This window comes from Mustelus asterias, chromosome 3 (assembly GCF_964213995.1).
Source record: "Mustelus asterias chromosome 3, sMusAst1.hap1.1, whole genome shotgun sequence".
NCBI lineage: Eukaryota > Metazoa > Chordata > Chondrichthyes > Carcharhiniformes > Triakidae > Mustelus > Mustelus asterias.
Genome location: NC_135803.1, coordinates 108915590 through 108938308, shown reverse-complemented (window position 1 = coordinate 108938308; position 22719 = coordinate 108915590). Strand labels below are relative to the sequence as shown.

Below are 22719 nucleotides of genomic sequence, written 5' to 3'. Positions count from 1 at the left end.
GCACATGATTCTCAAGAATCTTTTCCATTGACTTCAATTTTGTCCTTTTATCCAATTACCTATTATCCACCCTACCTTAGTGCTTTTTATGAGTTTTTTGAGATATTGAAATATGATTAAGTTGTATTGCACTGTAGACATTGAAAATATATTGTAGTGAGTAGAAAGTGGCAGAATATTCAGACTTAAACACAGATACAACTGTGAACCATTCAGTACTTGCCCTCTAGCCTCTTAAAAGTGGTGTTGCACAGAGACACCTGAGGACTCCAACACTCCTCACTGACAGTGAAGACCTCTGTTGATTAATCATTCCACTTTGTTGCTCAGTAGTTAGATATTTCTAACCGAACTAATTAAATAGAATCCAATTACACCTCTGATATTAAATAATTATATTGAATAACATGCACCCAGGCAGAAGAAAGCATCCTTCTACATCTACAATGGGAAATTTCAGGAAGTGCAAGAAACCAATGGATGCAATGTTGAACTTAAAAGTATATTGAAAACACCACTGCAATTTAATAATCACCATTTGTTATTAGGCAACCTGACTCTCCTGAGGTGATCGTATACAACCAGCTCACCACATATTGATGGTGACAGTCAGTAGGTTAGAGCTGGCACACGGCATGCTTGTATTTTTGCTGATTTAACCCTCCATCTATATGACATCTATACTCAAATGTACACTCCACCAGGTTATATTTCCCGATGTCACCACCTTCAGAACATCCTTCATCCTGGAACAGATTAAAGATCGACATAGCAGTTCAAACCAAGGCATCCTTGGTGAGTTGTGAACCATGACTGGCACAAAGTTACTCTACCACATATCTTGTCACATTGCACACAACTTGACAGAGTCTTTAATAATGCCATCATGTGATAGTTTTTCATTCAATATCCTGCTCACCGATGTTTGGGTTTCATCAGAACCATTCAGTTGCAGACCTTATCACAGCCTTCACCCAGAATGAGAATTGAATGCCAGAGCAATGGTGCCATTAGTTGCCCTGGACATTGGCACAACCCATGACTGAACATCGCACTGAAGAACCCTTGCAAAACTGAGACCATTATTGAAGGCCAAAGAGAAAGCCTTTCAGTAGAAGGAGTCATATCTGACACAATGAAAAGTTCTTGTGGCTTTCAGAGCACAGTCATCCAGCAAGAGCTCATAAGGCAGGCATTCTTGACTCAACCACCTTCATCAATGACCTTCCTTCATTCATGAAAGTCAGCAGTTGTGCTGTTTAGAGTCATAGAGCAATGCAGCATGGAAACAGGCCCTTCGGCCCAACCGGTCCATGCCGACCATGGTGCCCTCCCAGCTCGTCCCAATTGCTTGTGTTTGGCCCATATCCCTCTAATCCTTTCCCATCCATGTACTTTTCTAAATGCCTTTTAAACATTTGTCAATATTCCCATAGTGTTCACTCCATTTGCATTCCTCCAGTAGGCTTGGGCTCTCAAAAGGCATCATATTTGTGCCAGAAATATTCCAAGTAATGATCATTACCAAAAAAAGCAGCCAATATGTCTTCCATTAACCTACAGTGATACCACCATCACTAAGACCCACATCATCAGCATTCAGTGACAAGGCATATTAGCACTAGCTACAAGGGCATAGGATAGGCTGGGTAAAACTAGAATTAGCATCTTGACTTTTACTCCAAATTGCTCTCTTTGACATACAAGGGTTTAATAAGTATTATGATGGAATACTCAGCACACGTGTGGATGTGCACAGTGACAACATCACTCAAGAAGCTCAATATCATCAAGGACAGAGCAATTTATTTAATCAATGTCCCCACCACTTAACTCAATATTCACTGCCTCCATCAATAACGCCTTGTGGCTGTAAAATGTTGAATCTACACAATAAAGCAGCTCACTTGAGATTAATTTGACAGGAACTTCATCCTTCTTGCCTCTATCACTAAGAAGGACAACAGCAGCAGTGTCATGGACACAAGAAGAAGAACAAAGAACAATACAGCACAGGAACAGGCCCTTCGGCCCTCCAAGCCCGTGCCGCTCCCTGGTCCAAACTAGACCATTCTTTTGTATCCCTCCATTCCCACTCCGTTCATATGGCTATCTAGATAAGTCTTAAATGTTCCCAGTGTGTCCGCCTCCACCACCTTGCCTGGCAGCGCATTCCAGGCCCCCACCACCCTCTGTGTAAAATATGTCCTTCTGATAAATGTGTTAAACCTCCCCCCCTTCACCTTGAACCTATCACCCCTCGTGAACGTCACCACCGACCTGGGGAAAAGCTTCCCACCGTTCACCCTATCTATGCCTTTCATAATTTTATACACCTCTATTAACTCTCCCCTCATCCTCCGTCTTTCCAGGGAGAACAACCCCAGTTTACCCAATCTCTCCTCATAACTAAGCCCCTCCATACCAGGCAACATCCTGGTAAACTTCCTCTGTACTCTCTCCAAAGCCTCCACATCCTTCTGGTCGTGTGGCGACCAGAACTGGACGCAGTATCCCAAATGCGGCCGAACTAACATTCTATACATCTGCAACATCAGACCCCAACTTTTATACTCTATGCCCCGTCCTATAAAGGCAAGCATGCCATATGCCTTCTTCACCACCTTCTCCACCTGTGACGTCACCTTCAAGGATCTGTGGACTTGCACACCCAGGTCCCTCTGCGGTATCTACACCCTTTATGGTTCTGCCATTTATCGTATAGCTCCTCCCTACATTATTTCTACCAAAATGCATCACTTCGCATTCATCAGGATTGAACTCCATCTGCCATTTCTTTGCCCAAATTTCCAGCCTATCTATATCCTTCTGCAGCTTCTGACAATGCTCCTCACTATCTGCAAGTCCTGCCAATTTTGTGTCGTCCGCAAACTTACTGATCACCCCAGTTACACCTTCTTCCAGATCGTTTATATAAATCACAAACAGCAGAGGTCCCAATACAGAGCCCTGCGGAACACCACTAGTCACAGGCCTCCAGCCGGAAAAAGACCCTTCCACTACCACCCTCTGTCTTCTGTGACCAAGCCAGTTCTCCACCCATCTAGCCACCTCCCCCTTTATCCCATGAGATCCAACCTTTTTCACCAGCCTACCATGAGGGACTTTGTCAAACGCTTTACTAAAGTCCATATAGACGACATCCACGGCCCTTCCCTCGTCAACCATTCCGGTCACCTCTTCAAAAAACTCCACCAGGTTAGTGAGGCATGACCTCCCTCTCACAAAACCATGCTGACTATCGTTAATGAGTTTATTCCTTTCTAAATGCGCATATATCCTATCTCTAAGTATCTTCTCCAACAACTTCCCCACCACGGACGTCAAGCTCACCGGCCTATAATTACCCGGGTTATCATTCCTACCCTTCTTAAATAACGGGACCACATTAGCTATCCTCCAATCCTCTGGGACCTCACCTGCGTCCAGTGACGAGACAAAGATTTACGTCAGAGGCCCAGCGATTTCATCTCCCGTCTCCCTGAGCAGCCTTGGATAGATTCCATCAGGCCCTGGGGATTTGTCAGTCTTTACATTCTCTAACAAACCTAACACTTCCTCCCTTGTAATGGAGATTTTCTCCAACGGTTCAACACTCCCCTCCGAGACACTCCCAGTCAACACACCCCTCTCCTTTGTGAATACCGACGCAAAGTATTCATTTAGGATCTCCCCTACTTCTTTGGGCTCCAAGTATAATTCCCCACTTTTGTCCCTGAGAGGTCCGATTTTTTTCCCTGACAACCCTTTTGTTCCAAACGTACGAATAAAATGCCTTGGGATTCTCCTTAATCCTGTCTGCCAAGGACATTTCGTGACCCCTTTTTGCCCTTCTAATTCCCCGTTTGAGTTCTTTCCTACTTTTTTGTACTCCTCCAGAGCTCCCTCCGTTTTTAGCTGCCTGGACCTAACATACGCCTCTCTTTTCTTTTTGACCAGTCCCTCAATTTCCCTGGTTATCCACGGTTCTCGAATCCTACCCTTCCTATCCTTCTTTTTTACAGGCACATGTCTGTCCTGCAGCCCTAACAACTGTTCCTTAAAAGACTCCCACATGCCAGATATGGATTTACCCTCAAACAGCCTCTCCCAGTCAAGAGCTGCCAATTTCTGCCTGATCCCACTAAAGTTAGCCTTCCCCCAATCCAACACCTTACCATTGGGACACCACTCATCCTTTTCCATCACTATCCTAAAGCTAACAGAATTGTGGTCACTATTTGCTACATGTTCCCCTACCGAAACTTTGAAGACCTGACCGGGCTCATTCCCCAGTACTAGGTCCAGTATAGCCCCCTCTCTAGTCGGGCTATCTTCATATTGTTCCAAAGAACCCTCCTGTACGCATTTTACAAATTCCTCCCCATTCAGAGTCCCAGCTCTCAGCGATTTCCAGTCTATACCAGGGAAATTGAAGTCTCCCACGGCAACAACCCTATTTTTCCTGCACCTATCCAGTATCTCCTGACATATCCATTCTTCCACTTCCCTTGGGCTGCTGGGGGGCCTGTAGTATACCCCCAACATAGTGACTGCGCCCTTCCTGTTTCTAAGCTCCACCCAGAATTACTCGTTACACGACCCCTCTGAATTGTCCTCCCTCTGCACCGCTGTAATATGCTCTCCAACTAATACTGCTACTCCCCCACCTCTTTTGGCCCCTCCTCTGTCTCACCTAAAACACTTGTACCCCGGAATATTCAGCTATCAGTCCTGTCCCTCTTTCAACCAAGTCTCTGTCACCGCAACCAGATCCAAATTCCTCGTGAGCATTAAGGCCCTAAGTTCGTCTGTCTTACCTGCTACGCTCCTTGCACTGAAGTATAAGCACTCCAGACCTCCAGGCCCAGTGAGGTCATCCTCCCCCAGAGTGCTCTTCTTCTTTGCCAGCCTTGTCCCAGCCCCAAGCTCGTCCCCAGCCTCTACACTTGTAGATCTAATATTTTGATCCCCACCCCCCTGCCATACTAGTTTAAACCCCCCCGAACTGCACTAGCAAAACTGCCAGCCAGGATATTCGTGCCCTTCCAACTTAGTTGTGACCCGTCCTTCTTGTACAGGTGCCATCCTCTCCTGAAAACTTCCCATTGATCTAGGAAAATGAAGCCCTCCCTCCTGGACCAGTCCTTTAGCCAAGCATTCAATTGTACTAACTCCCTATTCTTAGCCTCACTGGCACGAGGCATTGGGAGCAGCCCAGAGATGGCCACCCTGGAGGCCCTACTTTTTAGTCTATTTCCCAACTCCCTGAATTGCTCTCGTAGGATCCCCCTGCTCTTCCTATCTACGTCATTTGCACCAATGTGTACAAACGTCACCTTCTCATAGATTGCCTTTAAGTCTCCACATTCTGACTTGGACACCTGACATCCATCAATCCGTCATCATTACTAGGTTAGAATCCAGGGAATTTTTACCTAATACCATCACCATAAGGATTCAATGAATGGCCCACCTTCATCTTTTCAGAATACCCAGTGATGGGCAACAACTGCAGTTTTGCCAATGTCACACACATACCAAAAATACATTCAGAGACTGATTTGTATAGGACAAATCCATAGACTTATGTCGTAAAGATATCATATAATTATTGCATTCACGTTGTATTCTAACTAACCGCCTCCTGCATAGGAATGATTAATATGAGTGTAATATAATCTCTTTATCACATTGCATTCTAACCATGCCACTCCTCAATTCAAAACTTGGATTTTTCCAACTTACTGAGTTTGAAGATGTTCTGTCATGCCTTAATTCAAGTGACTGCAAACTATTCAAATATTGGCTCTGGCCGAGTTATTTATAGCATCACTGAAGCTCCAGCTTTCCTTGACTGCTTCATAAATGTTTCCTCTGATCTTTTTCCCCCACTTCTTAACCTTTCGATTGCTCAATATCATGAATGGTGGAAAGCTAACGTCCAATAGATAGATGCAACTAGTTGGTCTCTCTCCCAATTTGCCATTCTTCATGACTGAAACTGGCTAAAAGAACCAAGAGCAGTTTCCCCTGACTGGATATCCCCATAGAGAGGAACCATTTTGATTTAGTAAGGGAAATCAGGAACGGGAATCTCAACCCCAGCCCAGTTTAGGTACACTGATGCACCATGTAACTGTAATGACGCACCATGTCATTTAAGTTGGTCATCACAGCAGAGACCAGAAATAAATTTTCGAACATCTTAGTATGGCACTACATATTGGATTTATAACTGTTTATAGATATTGGATTTATAACCATGAAGAAGAAAGAAGAGCAATCCAGATTCTTAAAACTATATTTTAGTGCATTTATTACACTTAGTTATAGTACATAAACTAAGAACTTCTCAATTTGGTGACATTCAAATTATGCTAAGTCAAGGGATGTCTGGAAAATTACTACCAAACGCAGACTGCTAATAAAAGCAAAATACTGCGGATGTTGGAAGTTGTAATAAGGACAGAAAATGCTGGATAAAATCAGCAGGTCTGGAGGCATGTGTGGAGAGAAACAGAGTTAATGTTTCAAGTCGAAATGACCTTTCTGTAGTAGCATCATTTAGATCCAAAACATTAACTCTGCTTCTCTCCACAGATGCTGCCAGACCTGTTGAGTTTATCCAGCATTTTCTGTTTTTATTGCGTTCTGCTAATTGTCCAGCTGTAGATTGGGCTGTTTGCCTATGTTGAAGGCAATATGCAAATACAAGCTGTTGTTATTACAACCCTCTGCAGCTTAAACAACATAAGATATTGAACAGAATGTCGAGAAACTAAAATACACGCATCTGTATCGGTTCAACCTAATGATAATGTTTGTCCAAAGAAATTAAAATGCCAAATCAAATACGCTTCAGTCATCTCAAATTAGATTAAAAATGTAATTTTGTGCCCTGCAGGGTGTTATCCAACATTAAACATTTCTTGTTAAGAAACATATTCAGGAATAGATAGCACAGCAATGTTCTTCTTGTATCAAGCAGAGCAAATATTATTTCCTATTTACTCGAGTATATACCTCAGTGCATTTTATTCCTGAAAGCTATCTGAAGACTTATATTTCAAGTGTATTTCTAACATATTACGATCTGCATTTTGTTAAGCCGACATCAGGGTAACGGATTGCTAGAATTTTATGCACAGCCAGTGGCATTGCCTCATAGAATCTCTACAGCACAGAGGGAAGCCTTTTGGCCCATCAACTCTGCACCAACTCTATCTGACAGAGTAGCTTACCGAGGACCTTTCCCCTACCCTATTGCCCACTCACCCCTGCCCTGCAATTCCCCAGCTGTAAAGTCAGGGGCGAGCCCAGCTCCACCTTGCCTGGGTGCTCCACAGCCATTTAACAGCTATTGGGTTGGGACTTACGCCCTTGTAAAAAAGGAAATTCTGCCACCTAATCAAATGGCTGGCAGTTCTAAAGCCCCATTGGTGCCACCGGGAATGTTGGCCATTACTGGGAATACTGGCAGTCCGACAAGGTAAGGTGCCATTGTGGCCAAACGGGCCACCCAGGATGGTGGTTTGCAAGAGCACGCTGGGGACAAGCACTGAAACAGGCAAGCTGCAGCCTCAAAAGAAATTGGACAGAGATAAAAAGGCTGCAGTTGCAGGAGACAGAATACACAAGATATATATAGGTAATCTCCAGTACAAAGGACACTTTCTGGTCAAACTGGGTTGTTTACCAGACATCAGGCGCCTTAACCCCTTATTTGGGAGGGAGGTATGTGACCTACGTGCTTCCAGCACCTACAGGCATGACTGTTGGATACACACCTAGAGATCACCTAGAGATCACCTAGAGCACTTGATTGGACCTTATTGATCAGGGTGATCAAGTCCTAATCGATTGATTGGCAATGGCCAAAAAGGGCACGAAAACCAATGAGGTATAAAGGGTGCTGCGCAACAGAAGAAGCTCGCACTCTCTCTAACCCCACGAACGAACGACAACAACGGTGACCATCACCAGCAATGACCAGCACGATGAGAGCCACCACATCCAAGAAGTAAGGAAGGCCGGCCAGAGCCAGAGTGTCAGACCAGATCAAAGGGCCAGATTACGCAGAGGACTACAGAAATCAACATGCGGATAAAGGCCAATATCTGCCTGACTATTTGCCAGTCACGCAAAAGTTAAGTCAAGGTTTAGTATTGGACTTGAATCTTCGTATTCTGTAAGATAACGTATTGTTGATTGGGTGAGTGATTAATAATTGTGTGCAAATAAATATTGTTGTGTTAACAAGAAGTCTACTCACAATTCTTTGTCTACTGTATAAGGGTTAAAACAGACTGTGTGCGGCAGGCGCAACAACAAACTGGCAACTCTGGTGGGACATCGACAAGAAATAACTTTGTTGCTCCAATCTTGAATCCCACAGAACCTAATATTCCTGGAGATTTAGCCTGAGGTTGAATTAAGATGGCAAATGCTCCACGTGACGGCCAGGATTTCAAGTAAATCGAAGGGAGTGGAAGGTCTATATTGAACAATTACTTAAAACTCAGAGCCAACAGGTGTAAACTCCTTATTGGACAAATAACTGCTTTCGGGAAATTGTTTATTGTGCATGCGTTGTTACTGACAAGAGGACAAGGTAAACTCCGTAGGTTTACATGAGAATCCGGAGGGATTAGGAACGGAATGTAGACCAAAGCTGTACCCGCAATCCGATCAACTCCCTAGCTCTTGTTGTTGAATATAGAATGGCAGGAAACAGTAAGAGACAGAGAAGTGTCCCATATGGGAAAGAAAATCAGGGAATATATTAAGAAGAAAGGGTGGCCCCTATGGGCAGAATTTTGTACCAATGCTGAGACGGGACCGGGATCCCTAGGACAGAAGTATTGGGACGAATTGAGGAAACTTCAGGGAAAGCGGGCAGTCAAACGTGAGAAAGCGACTGCCATTGTGAGCTGCTTAGGACAGTTGCTAGGAACAGAAAAAGAATTAAACACAGTTCGCAGGGAACTGGAGGAATCGAAGCAGGTACAGGAGGAGAAAGAGCAAGAGATTAGGAAATGGAGAGAGGAAAAGGAGAAGGAGGTAAAGAAACTAAAGGAACAGCAGCAGGTAAGGATAGAACAAATTAAAGCAGAGAAGGACAGAGAGGGAGACGAACTAAAAAGAACAAACCAGGCAAATTTATTACATCTGGGCAATTTTCAGACCCAGTATGAGAGAGCCTACCAAGATGCTGTCTTGGCCAAAGGTGAAGCCGAGCAGGCAGTAGCACGATTGGAAGCTAAGTGCACCGATCTGCAGGCGGCAATAAAAGCGCTACATCAAGCCAGTAAAGAACAGAGACAGGCAACCGCTGACCACTCCAAATGCCAGTGAGAAATTTCATGGCTGGAATCCCTGTTATCGGTTCAAAACGGATTTACGTGAACCTTCGGGACAGTAGAGGAAGAGGAGATAGAGAATGCAGATTGGGGAGAGTTAAAAGAGAATGCTAAACTATACGTTATGCGAACCAAGGATTGGGGTCCACCACCATCTTTCCCAGGGGAAGTCGTACCCTCCACGCCCCCAGATTCACCTCCAGTACCGAAGCACCCAGTGACGACTGAACGTCGAGTAGGAGAAGCTCAGGGCCCAGCTGTTACATACACGGCCCCGTTTACGGTGGCACAATTGGCCAAATCACAAATAAAATCCCAACTTTTGAGCCATCGGCTGACCCACACAGTTTCTTTGAGGAGGTTATGCAGTTAAAGATAATGCATAGGCTAGATGAAAGGGAGGAAGTAAAGCTAATAGTCATGTGCTTAAGCAAGTCTGTATGCTCTGCCCTGCCAGCCCCTCAAAATGTCGGGGAAGGAGCCTTCAGCGAGATCAAGGAAGAGATATTGACTGTGGTAGGGTTTAATAAAGGGGACCCTGTAGATGGGTTAAATAAATGTAGACAGAGGAAAGAGGAACATCCGACTGCTTTTGCCAGTCATTTATGGATCCACTTCACGGGAGTGTATGGGGAATTAGATTGGGCTAGATTAAATGAAGCCGATTCATCCAGATGGGCTAGGACATTAGTGTCACACACCACAGGGGAAGGCAAGTAAGCCTGTGCTAATTTTGACCCCGCAGAGACCACATACAGTGAAGCATGGGTTCTCTGATGGTTAGCTCGAGTCTGGGAACAGGAAGTTCAGGGACCCCCAACGACACGGTCAGATAGGGAAGTGAGAATGCTTCCAATGAGGGTTAACCAGGGTCCAGTATGGAGGAACGAGGGTAGAGAGGATCACCAACACCAAAGAGGTACAGCTCCACCCTACACAGCAGCCCCGGGAGAGATAGAAGGACATGATTTAATTGCAAGCGGCCAGGACACTTCGCCCAAGAGTGTAGGAGACCCCCACCACCCTATACACGGTCCCCGAGACAAGCAGGACCACCGGTTCCACCAGTTAGGCCAGCTCCTAGGTACGAGAGAGAACACCACCAGCCACCAATAGAAGGTCCCAGTCACCCCATGCATACCGTGAGCGCTAACCCACCACTATATCCAACTGCCCCTGCCTGTGGAACCTTCGATTGATGGTGTCTGGCCTCTCCAGCCTGGGTCTGTAGCACCAGGTGGGATAGCGCAGGGAGACCCCTAGCTAACGGCGAAGTAAGAGGCCACCTCGTGGAATTCCTTTGGGATACTGGAGGCTCCCGGACTACCCTGAATATATTAAAATTGAAGACAGACATCTCTTGGCTAACTACGGGTTCAATCACACTCAGTGGATTCACAGGATACATGCAGGGGGGACGCATTACAGCCCCTGTACAGATCCGCCTAGCCAACATGGCGTGTGACCATCCGGTGGTTGACTTTGGTCTCCTTACTTGAGAAAGGATATACTGGCACTGGAGGGGGTGCAGAGGAGATTCACTAGGTTGATTCCGGAGTTGAGAGGGTTGGTTTATGAGGAGAGACTGAGTAGACTGGGGCTATACTCATTGGAATTCAGAAGAATGAGGGGAGATTTCATAGAAACATAAAAGATTATGAAGGGAATAGATAAGATAGAAGCAGGGAAGTTGTTTCCACTGGTGGGTGAAACTAGAAGTAGGGGGCATAGCCGCAAAATAAGCGGGAGCAGATTTAGGACTGAGTTGAGGAGGAACTTCTTCACACAAAGGGTTGTGAATCTGTGGAATTCCCTGCCCAGTGAAGCAGTTGAGGCTACCTCATTGAATGTTTTTAAGGCAAGGATAGATACATTTTTGAACAGTAAAGGAATTAAGGGTTACGGTGAGCGGGCGGGTAAGTGGAGCTGAGTCCATGAAAAGATCAGCCATGATCTTATTGAATGGTGGAGCAGGCTTGAGGGGCCAGATGGCCTACTCCTGCTCCTAGTTCTTATGTTCCTCCAAACGCTGAACACATTTTTGGGTCCGATTACATGAACAAATGTAATCTTTCATTTGATCCAGCTAATCAATGCATTTGGCAGATGGCTATGATTAGCAGAACGCCATCAATCATTCCAGTTGGGATGTATACTAATAGGGTTAGCACAATAGGGGAATTCTGGTTGACTCCTTAACAATTAGCAGTGATCCAGCCATCAGGGAGGTGCTTCAAAGAAACAAAGGGGTGTTTATGCAACACAAGCATGATTGTGGCCAGATACCTGGGGAGGTGTCAATTGAAGGGCCGGATCTGAAACCACAGAGACAGTACGGTTTCCGCAGACAGGCAAAGGGGGAGGTGGCCAAAGTAATTGATAGTCTATTACAGCAGGGGGTGTTGAGACGGGTGGCATCAACAAACAATGCGCCGATATGGCTTGTAAAAAAAGACAGACGGATCATGGAGATTAACAATTGATTATCGGGAATTAAATAGTTACCCCACTCACAGCTCCCACTGTAGCTACAAGCCCCATCACCATAATGAGACAAGGAGAACAGGCAAAGTTTTTCATGGTACTGGATATCAGTTTCTGGTCCATCCCTTTAAATCACTTCTGTCAGTACAGATTAGTCTTTACCTTCCAGGGACAGCAATATACTTTGACCTGTCTACCACAGGGTTTCCATAATTCCCCGTCCATCTTCCACAGATGAATAGCTACCGGACTCGGAAAGTTTTCCCAACCTGAGTGTCTGGTCCAATATGTAGACAACGCATTGTTACAGACTAACACCAAAGAGGAGCATGTAACATTATTAGATGAATTGCTTGCACTGCTCCACTCATTAGGCTGCAAAGTCAACCCGAAAAAGGCCCAAATTTTGCAACCCAAGGTCATATGCCTAGGTACAGTGATTACCCAGGGGAAGAGGGAGATCGAACAGAAAAGGATAGACTCCATAGTGCACCTCCCACTGCCCCAAGATGTGAGTGCCCTCCAAACTTTCCTAGGTCTAGTAGGGTACTGTCGGAATCATATAGATGGTTTCACCACCAAAGCAGCCCCACTTTCCAAATTGTTAAAGAAAAAGGCGACCTGGAAATGGACTACGCAGCACACAGCTGCAGTAACCGATTTAAAGCACCCTCCCCACAGCGCCAGCCTTACTCGTCCCCGACCCAGATCTATACCTTAGAGGTTGCAGCCACACACTTTCGGCAGTATTATTACAGGAATGACATCATAGACCAGGCCCAGTAGCCCACACCTCACGAGTATTAGACGCAGTGGAACAAGGCTTCTCCGGATCTAAATGACACCTGCTCGCGATACTTTGGGCTGTGCAGCATTTCACATATATTACCGGATTAAACACAATAACAGTTCTCACCAAACACACCCCAACCCAGCTTAAAGATGGCTCGGTAAGCCAGGCCCATGCTGCCTGTTGGACATTACTACTGCAGGGTAGGGACATCACAGTAAAGCGAACCAAAGTGTCCACGTTCTTGGCAGATAATTTAAGTTATGGGGGAGATCCACATGAGTGTCAGGTTATAGCCATAAAGGACCCCACAGGTCCGTTTATTCCGGAACAACAGGAGGCACTGTCAGGGACAAAAAAGATAGCCACCCAACAGACAGACTCAGCCATAAGAATTTATGTAGACGGTCCATCCACCATAGAGGATGGGACCAGGATCACAGGATGTGGCACTTATGCGGAAAAGCAACAGGGACAGCCACTAACATAACTCGCTCTCAAACTACCCAGCGTCCTGGTAATAATAGACACTTTCACCAAATGGGTGGAGGCATTCTTCACTAGATCCAACACAGCTAAGGCCACCGTGAAAATATTAGCCCAATAAGTATTTACATAATGGGGTCTTCCCCACCACACAGATTCCAACCAAGAGGCACATTTCACTGGGCAGGTGATGCAGAACGCTATGGCTAGGTTTGGCATCAAGCAGAAATTCCACATCGCCTACCATCCACAATCCAGTAGAATTGTACAGCGCATGGACCGAACACTGAAAGGGATCATTAGGAAAACTGTGCAGCAAAACAACACGACATGGGACACAGTGCTTCCCTTTGCTCTCATGCTGGTACGCAACACCTTTTCCAGCTCGACTGGATTCACCCCCCCCACATGAATTACTGGCCGACCTATGAGGGGAGCTGAATATTTATTGGGATTTGATTTAACTGAGCCTGCTATCACAGCACTCACCCACAAGAAAGCCGTCCAGCAGATAACCGAAAACATTAAAGTAGCCCAGTTAGCTGTAGCTGACTGGCTTGGAGTTAAAAAGAAACAAAGCAAGGCATATTTTGATAAAAGAGTACACCCCATAGAATATACAGTTGGCCAGCAGGTAATGATTTCCCTCTACAATCCCAGTTCTTTCTTGCCCCAAGATATGCAGGCCCGCACACCATCACTGACAAAATAAGCCCCTCAGTGTATAAGGTCCTGATTGCCAAGGGGAAAACTGGTTAGTTCCACGTAAATCAACTAAAAGCTTACGGGACTCAGAATAATCACTTCCACCATCTCACATTAGAGATAAGGGAGGATGACATTTGGCAACCGGAATGGCCTCACGCAGTAAATGTATTTCCCCAGACACCTTCTCATCCACTTCCAGGTTCAAACCAAACCCTTATCCCATCACGCTACAGCCAAAACCCTCTTCCACACCTGAAGTGCCCCTAGGTATACTGATTGACCTGGACATCACAGGAGACTTGCGCACCCTAGAGGACTGGCGCGACTCGCTAGATATCAGCCCTTGCAGCATTATGGATTCCCCCATAAACGTAAGCCTTACTAGTCCCAGACCCAACAGAGAGGCCCTGACTAAAGACACCGGGTTATTTTGATGGGTACACCCGATGCTGCACCCCCCATCTGGGTAAGGGACCAGACACAGATTGATTAGAATGGAAGGTGAGGATAAAGGACCCCCAAACCCAGAACCAAAACAGACCCCACAGTGCAGTCCAACAAACAGACACGGGTATGGAGGCCAGGTGAGGAGGTAATGATGGAGCCCCATGAGACCAATGATTCAGAGGATGAATCACTGTTGGGCAATTTGTTAATGGAAATGCTGAATGATGAAATCTAAGGTGCTCCAAATGATGAAATTCAGCCTACAATGCGACCAGTGCAAGGTACAAGAATCTCTGATGGAAACGCCCACTTACAAATCCCTCAATCTGCAGGTCCACCGTGATCGATCTACATCAAAATGTCCATGGTTAAATGCAACCAATTCATCCCCATGCCGTCCGTATAATGCTAGTATGATTAACTGGGTTACCTACATAGTCTGACGCCATGTTCTTTGGCCATCTTCCTCTAGTTAAGACAAGACTTCCAGCCAAACGACGCTAAACTTTCAAATTCATCAAGGCCATGGTGCTAAATTCTAAAAATCATCAAGGCAACAGTGCTATATTTTAAAATCGTCAAGACAACTGAGCTACATTTTAAATTCATACAGGCACTTGTGCTAAATTTTAAATTCATTCTGCCTTCAAACCCGCAAGGCACTCATGGAACGGATATCTTATCTGATCCATGTCCCGCAGAACATATCGATGCCAACTTCAAGTCATGACAGACTGACTCCAATGCTATTTGAATCCCTAGGGCCAATGGTGACTGCTGCTAAAATAAAACAGGCCGCTTTGATTTTGCTGGCCAGTTTAACAAGCTCTTTTCCGACCACTCCACAACTCATACACGTCTCGATCTGAACAAAAGTTTGCTCAGCAGTGGTTTGCAATTGGAAGAAAAAAAAACAAACGTAAGTGAAAATTGATACACTCGGGTCCTCCTGACCACACCACTGTCGATAGTGTTAAAAAAAAAACGGGGGTGAGGGGTGGGGGGGGGGGGGGGCATGGACAGTTTAAATACATGTCTATACATCAAATATTAGACATGATAACAGCAGAATCATTGATCTCCTCAGGACAACGACGGACAATGTCAAAGATGCAGCTTGGGATCTACTTCATCGGACTCATCATCAGGATAAGCACGCAGGCCACCCCAAGCAAGATTAACTTTTTGTATCCCGGCTATTTATGGTTTGCCCCACCTGACGCGGGGGAATGTGAGGATGGTGTGTTATGGGTGCATCCTGATAAGAGCATAATGTTTGGAGTAACAATCAGCGGCTGATATACAAAAAACCTAATGGCAGTTCAGTTGAATGTTATCTAAGTGTCACTGTAGCAGGGGATTGGTGGGGATTTTCAAATAATGGGTGCCCTGAAATTGGATGTCTGGCTAACAGCCCAGAGAAAGGATTAGAGCTCGGGCAGCAGTGCCCCGGGACACTCATAGAAGGGAATTTTGCCCTGCATGAAATAAGAAATGGGCTGAAGCCAACCCCAAAACCATCCCACTCTATTTGTCCTGTAGGCACCCCTGGACCACAGAATGGATTGATACTAAAACACAGGGAAAACCCGACATGACAACATCCACCACGAATTGGTACCTATGGTGCTGGATATAGCTGGGGCCCAACTGCCAGAGTGGTGCTCTCCCCAACTTAAGAGACTATACATCCACTTGACTAGGAGACTGTTAGGACGGAAGATAGGAATGGATGAGAGACAGAAAAGATCCAAGAGAGCATTAGTTAATGACATGGCCACAGCATACAGGAGTAGCAACCATCAACGCCCTTGATTTAGCCGACCTGGACAATAAACTTAGGATTCTGACCCAACAGGTTAAACAGACACTAAATTCCATTAATGAGGACAATCAGCAAGGCGCTGAAGGGGAGCTGACTGGAAAAGCAGCCGGCAGCCACATGGTCGCTGTATTAGAAGGACCTGCTAAGACAATCAAGCAAATTATGAGGGAAAAATTGGAGGATAATGACCGACAACAGAACCAGACTTTATGCAGTACATATGGACAGTGGATGATAGAGCAGCTGAGGGAAACCTAGAGCAGGTTTGCAGTGGACACGTTCCGTCTTGGATTAGTGACGAGCAGATGGAACACTTATTCACCGCATAAGAAACACCCAAAGTTATCTAGCTGCCAGATGCGACAGTTGACCAATGTCTGGTTCAATGACGACTGCAAAGGGACTCCAGGGAAAGCTCTGGGAATGATATTAAGGCTCCCCATAATCACTGACAACCAGGTTGGACTGAGGGTTTTTGAAGTAGAGAATATAGGGACTATCCATGAGGATATCTGGATAGGGTATCACGGCACTTTACCACATATGCAGTGGAGAAAGAAGGGAGACTCAAAGGCACCACTCTGGACAGATTTCAGCAAACTGACGTAATAATCGCACGCCCATACGCAGTTTATTTAAATAAGCATGCACTACGTGGCTTCAGAACAAACACTAGCTTAATTGCTCAGTAGACGCTCATTGCCTGGACACAGACATAACTCGGGTAGCTTACAATGGAGTAAGGAAATACTGACTCACCACTTCCCTGAAACAATATCAGTATGGCACGACACATTGCGACATCACTAACACTAAATTCTGCATTAAATCAGACATGATGTGGAGATGCCGGCGTTGGACTGGGGTGAACACAGTAAGAGTTTTAACAACACCAGGTTAAAGTCCAACAGGTTTATTTGGTAGCAAATACCATTAGCTTTCGGATGCTGCTCCTTCGTCAGATGGAGTAGAATGGTTGTAGGGATTCGCATTCTAATCAGTATTCTGTAACTTGATTTTGTGTCTGTGCCCTGTTTGAGAGCACATTTCCACTCCATCTGATGAAGGAGCAGCGCTCCGAAAGCTAATGGTATTTGCTACCAAATAAACCTGTTGGACTTTAACCTGGTGTTGTTAAAACTCTTACTTAAATCAGACATACCAGCCAGGGTGGGTCTATTCAACTAATAGATATTCATAAGAGGGAGAGGATAGATTTGAACACCACTGACGAGCTCCGGCAGACTCTAGGGGAGTACTATGAGAAATATGACACAAGCCTAAAGCCCCTACCAGAGGAGTTAAACTAGATTCAGATAAAATTGGCTACAGCCCACAGAACCTTCACCAAAGTAATACAGCAGACCCAAGAGGTGAAAAGGAAAATTAAAGAAATTAAGGTGGAATGATCTTTGGAACTGGGGCTCAAACATCCAAATCTACCCATTCGTTCGCATAATGTCACACCTAGCGGTATTGCTGATTTTGTTCACCCTGATATATCTCATCATCCTCACAGTTCAATTCAGCCGATGGAAAATGAGGATCACCCGGAGGCAGGACATAGGGTTAGCCCTCGAATCGTGGTTCCCTCTAATTCAGTAGAGCAATGTTTATAGGAAACCTGCCGGATTACTACTTGCACTAATGGACAGTTGAAATGTACCCTGGATTCATGAATGCTTTATTGTAATGTTTGTTTTGAATGTTTTGGTTTGTAATTGGCTTATTGTAACGATGGTGTTTTAGAACGTGTGGTTGTTTGTAGCAATAGAATGTTTGCTGTGTGTGGCTTCTGAAATGTAAATATGTTGTAGGGATTTGTTACTGTGTATGCCAATGCCTGGGCCTTGCTTGACTGTTGAGTGACTGGGGAATTCCTGAAAGATATTGGTCCTGAGTCTGTGATCCATCACACCTGGCGTTCAGGATCAACAGGAGGGACTGTGGCCAAATGGGCCACAGGCAAGCTGCAGCCTCAAAAGAAATTTGACAGAGATAAACAGTCTGCAGCTGCAGGCGCTGTAATACACAGGATATTAGGCCATCTCCAGAACAAAGGACACTTTCTGGTCAAACTGGGTTGTTTACCAGACATAGGGGCACCTTAACCTATTTGGGAAGGAGGTATGTGACCCAAGTGCCTCCAGCGCCAACAGGCATGGTTGTTGGGTACACACCCAGAGATCAGTGCGGCTACACCTGATTGGACCTTATCGATCAGAGTGATCGATGGATTGGCGATGGCCAAAAAGGGTGCAAAAATCAATAAGAGTGCTGCGCAACAGAAGAATCTCTCTCTCTCCCCCAACAAATGAACGCCAACAATGGTGACCATCACCAGCAACGAACAGCACGAAGAGAACCACCACACTCAAGAAGGAAGGAAGACCAGAGCCAGAGTGTCAGACCAGACCAAAGGGCCAGACTACACAGGGGTCTACGGAGACCAACACGCGGATAAAGGCCAATATCTGCCTGGGTACTTGCCAGTCACGCAAAAGTTAAATCAGGGTCTAGTATTGGATTTGAACTTTAGTATTCTGTAAGATAACTTATTGTTGATTAGGTGGGTGATTAATAATTGTGTAAAAATAAATATTGTTGTGTTAACAAGAAAGGGCGGCATGGTGGCACAGTGGTTAGCACTGCTGCCTCACAGCTCCAGGGACCTGGGTTCAATTCCAGGCTTGGGTCACTATCTGTGTGGAGTTTGCCCAGATGCACCGGTTTCCTCCCAAGGTCCAAAGACGCGCTGGTTAGATGAATTGGCCATGCTAAATTCTCCCTCAGTGTACCCGAACAGGCGCCGGAGTGTGGCGACTAGGGGATTTTCACAGTAACTTCATTACAGTGTTAATGTAAGCCTACTTGTGATTAATAAATAAATTTTACTTTTAACCTTACTTTAAGTCTACTCGCAATTCTTTGTCCACCGTATTAGGGTTAAAACAGACTGTGCGGCAGGCGCAGCAACACCATGGACCTCGGCATAAAGTTAGGCCCGGGTTTTACTAGGACTGGCCTGGCAGACCACTAGCCTGATATCTCCCCGGCCATGAATCAAATCCAAGTGAAGGTGAGTAGATAGGTTGGGAGCATAAAATTCTGACCTTCTTTTGGGGACCGAGTTGTCACGTGATAATGTGATGGTGCAGCTCCTTAAAGGGTCACGTGACGGTAGTGCGAAGTTCTCCACAGACTGCGAGTAGAGTAGAAGCATGTAAGAACTGCTCAGAGTACTGAATAAACTATTGTTGTTATTAGCCCTTGGTCATCAGTCATTGGAACACAGCACTTCAACAAAGTGTCAGGAGTTGGCAGTATAACACAAGAATCTCACTGCACCGACCCGGTTGTGATCGATAAAAACAATGCAAACAACTGGGCCAAGTTTGAAAAGGAGTGGCATATCTTTTGCAGTGCCAGATTATCAGACAAATTAAAAAAGGTACAAGCTTGCACCTTACTAAATCTACAGGCCTCAAGGCCATCGAGAAGTTTGAAACGTTGCCTTTCAAATGGAGGAGGAAGATTCAGGGATGCTGTTAATAAAATTTGAGAACATTTGCTTGGCAGTGAAGAACATAATACTTGACAGGCATATGTTTAACACTACAAACTAAAGATTTGATCAATAGATACAGTCATATGCTGCAACTTTAAAAGTTTTAGAAAATGATGTGTGTGTTGACACCCTTACCAATTAGTTAGTCAGGGATGTGTGACCTGTGGGGTCCACAGTGATCTTTTCTGCAAGTAGCTGCTATGAGAGAAAGATGTAACACTGCAAGCAGCCATCAGTGTCTGCATGCTAAATGAACAGTCTGAAAAACGCAGCAAGGAGTTTAGGCTGGAAACAGGTATTTTCACAGTACAGGGCATGACCTGTCCCCACTGCGACGGTCATTACCCTCTGAACAGTAAAGCATGTTTGGCATTTTGTAAACACAACAATAAATGTGGCAAGTGGAACCATTTTGCAAAATCCTGCAGATCAAAACCGCAAGAGCCTTTCTTTGCTACCAGCCACATTGCAGCCAGTCAGTCCTCCAAGTTTAAGAGTGTGAGCAAGGTAAATGAACTCAACCAGTGCAACCAAACCACCGTGCCTCCATTAACACTGTGGGGGTGTCGACATCATCACAGAGAAAAGTAAGATTTTCACCACCCTGAAGAACACAAAACTAAGGGTAAAGACTAATACTGGAGCAAAGCATAATATATTGTCCGGGCAAATGCTGCAGGAACTAGACCCATATGCAGCATCGGATACCCAGGTGGACTTCATGACTAATGGCAGCCAAACTATCCACACCAAAGGTGTGGCCATGCTCCATTGCACACAGGACAGTTTCAAGTTTCATAGAGTTGACCAAAACATAAGGTCACTTCTTGGTCTTTGGGACTGCATCACACTGGGCCCATCCACCTTGGTCCAGAAGTACACTGTTTACAACACGAGGCCCCAGAAATGACCTCTTCAATTGCGAATTCTTTTATAAGTTATCAGTAATATAGCACATGAGGTTTGGTGATTGAGTATCACCAACAATCTGTGGTCCAAAAGGAATACCAATAGCCACAAAGCAGAAAGTAGTCAATGAGCTGCATTGGATGACAACACTGGGTGTCATAACTCCTATAGATGAGGCCACAGAGTGGGTTTCAGCAATGGTGGCTGCAGTAAAGAAAGGTGGCACAGTCAGGATATGCACTGACCCAATGCACTTGAACAAGACACTGCTCAGGCCTCTTCACCCTCTGAAGACAGTGGAACAGGTGATAACAGACATGCCCAATGCTAAGGTTTTCAACATCCTGGATGAGAAATGCAGGTTCTGGCAAATCCTCGAAACTTACCACATTCATATCTCTGGTAGGCAGATATCATTTTCTTTGTATGCCCTATAGGATCGCCACTGGCAGTAAGGTCTTCCAGCAGTGCATGAAGCAACTCTTTGCAGGCCAACCCCGCAAAATCATTGTTGATGACATCCGCTCAGGACGTATAAGCAAACACAGGTTCTAGGACAACATAATGGACCAGTCTACAACTGACCTTCATCTTTCTGCTTTACACAACAAAATGGGGGGGGGGGGGGGGGAGCTATGCAGCAGTTGCAAAAGCTTCCTCTGTGTTTCACCCTATGTAAATAGTTATGTATTGTTAACATGTTCAATCTGTATGGTATAAACTTGTTTGCACACAGTTAATGTTCATGCACACTGTTACATCTCAGTACGATGTGGAGATGCCGGCGTTGGACTGGGGTAAACACAGTAAGAAGTTTAACAACACCAGGTTAAAGTCCAACAGGTTTATTTGGTAGCAAAAGCCACACAAGCTTTCGGAGCTCTAAGCCCCTTCTTCACCTGAAGAAGGGGCCTAGAGCTCCGAAAGCTTGTGTGGCTTTTGCTACCAAATAAACCTGTTGGACTTTAACCTGGTGTTGTTAAACTTCTTACATCTCAGTACCACAGGTGGTCCCAGTTGAAATGGTGAGGATGTGTTCGGAGTGGTCGTGTGATAACGTGGTTACTTAAAGTGTGAGCCAACTTAAACTCCAGAACCCCTGTCAGGGGAAGACTGGAAAACTCGTTCCCGCCGGCAGGATCTTCCCATCCCGCTGAAAGTAACGCAAATGGCCATTGTATTTGGTGAGACCCGCAGATCCCCCCAGTGGCCGATGGCGTGACACACACACATTGCACGCAATGTAACAAAATTCACTGTTCATATCAAAAATCCAACATTTGGTTTAGGAGATTCCCAGGTGGTCCATGAAGATTCATTAGATGTAGAAACAAAATTACTTTTCGTTAATGCACATTTTGGGATTTAACTAGCCCAATGGATACTCATTGTGACATTTCAGACTGACACTGTGCTTCTGAATTGGTATACTGCATGTCAATCCATGTAGCTGCTATTGAACAACAAATTGTTGAAAAGTTTGCACAGTACTAAAATAGATAATTTACATAAAATATTATTTTGGTCCAGAATTTCTTGGAAAGTTTAAGCACAATTTTATGTAAAAGAGTGGTACTGCAGAATTCTTTTCTTAAAATATACTGATGTGACTGAGTTTTATTGGTTTTATATTGAAATACCATTACACACTCATTTCTTTGACAGTTTACGTTTTATCTGAGATAAGTTTGCCGAAAACCTCTGCTGTTTATTTACAAATTTCAGTTCCGCATTCAAGAGATTTGTTCATGTAAGTATCCGAGATTTAACCAAATTACCTCAGCCCCGTGCAGCCAAAATCATTTGGACCCTCATTCACCCTTAGCATGTTCAGAAGAACTAAGCAGCATGAATGGTCTTCCCAATGAGTGTACCGCTGTTCCGAATGATAATAGGAGGCATAGAGAAAGGCAAGCAGTTCCGAGAAGGGCGTACAAGGCAGATGACAGCAACCATTTGCCAGCACCACTATTGGTAACACTGCATTTGCACTTACTTTATCCCAGTTATTTTTTAATTTCAATGCAAGTAAATGAGCTCAGCAGAAAATTTAAGCACAAGCTTCACAGGCAAGATTGTCAAGCAAAATCAGGATAGCTTTGGTTGATTACTGGAAAAATGTGTTCCAAGATATTTACAG

At 45.0% G+C, this 22719-nt stretch overlaps 1 protein-coding gene across 3 annotated transcripts in view; it reads right to left on the bottom strand.

Annotated features, from left to right (window-relative positions):
* The window catches only part of LOC144491523 (neural cell adhesion molecule L1-like protein), a 554136-nt gene that overhangs the window by 403515 nt on the left and 127902 nt on the right, over nt 1–22719 (bottom strand). Inside the window, exon 1 of one of the 3 annotated variants that reach the window (XM_078209438.1) lies at nt 19216–19341. The exons of the other annotated variants lie outside the window; for them this stretch is intronic. The gene's annotated coding sequence lies outside the window, so the exon portion shown is untranslated. Of the gene's footprint in view, nt 1–19215; nt 19342–22719 lie in introns of those variants that run through there. 3 annotated transcript variants of the gene reach the window in all.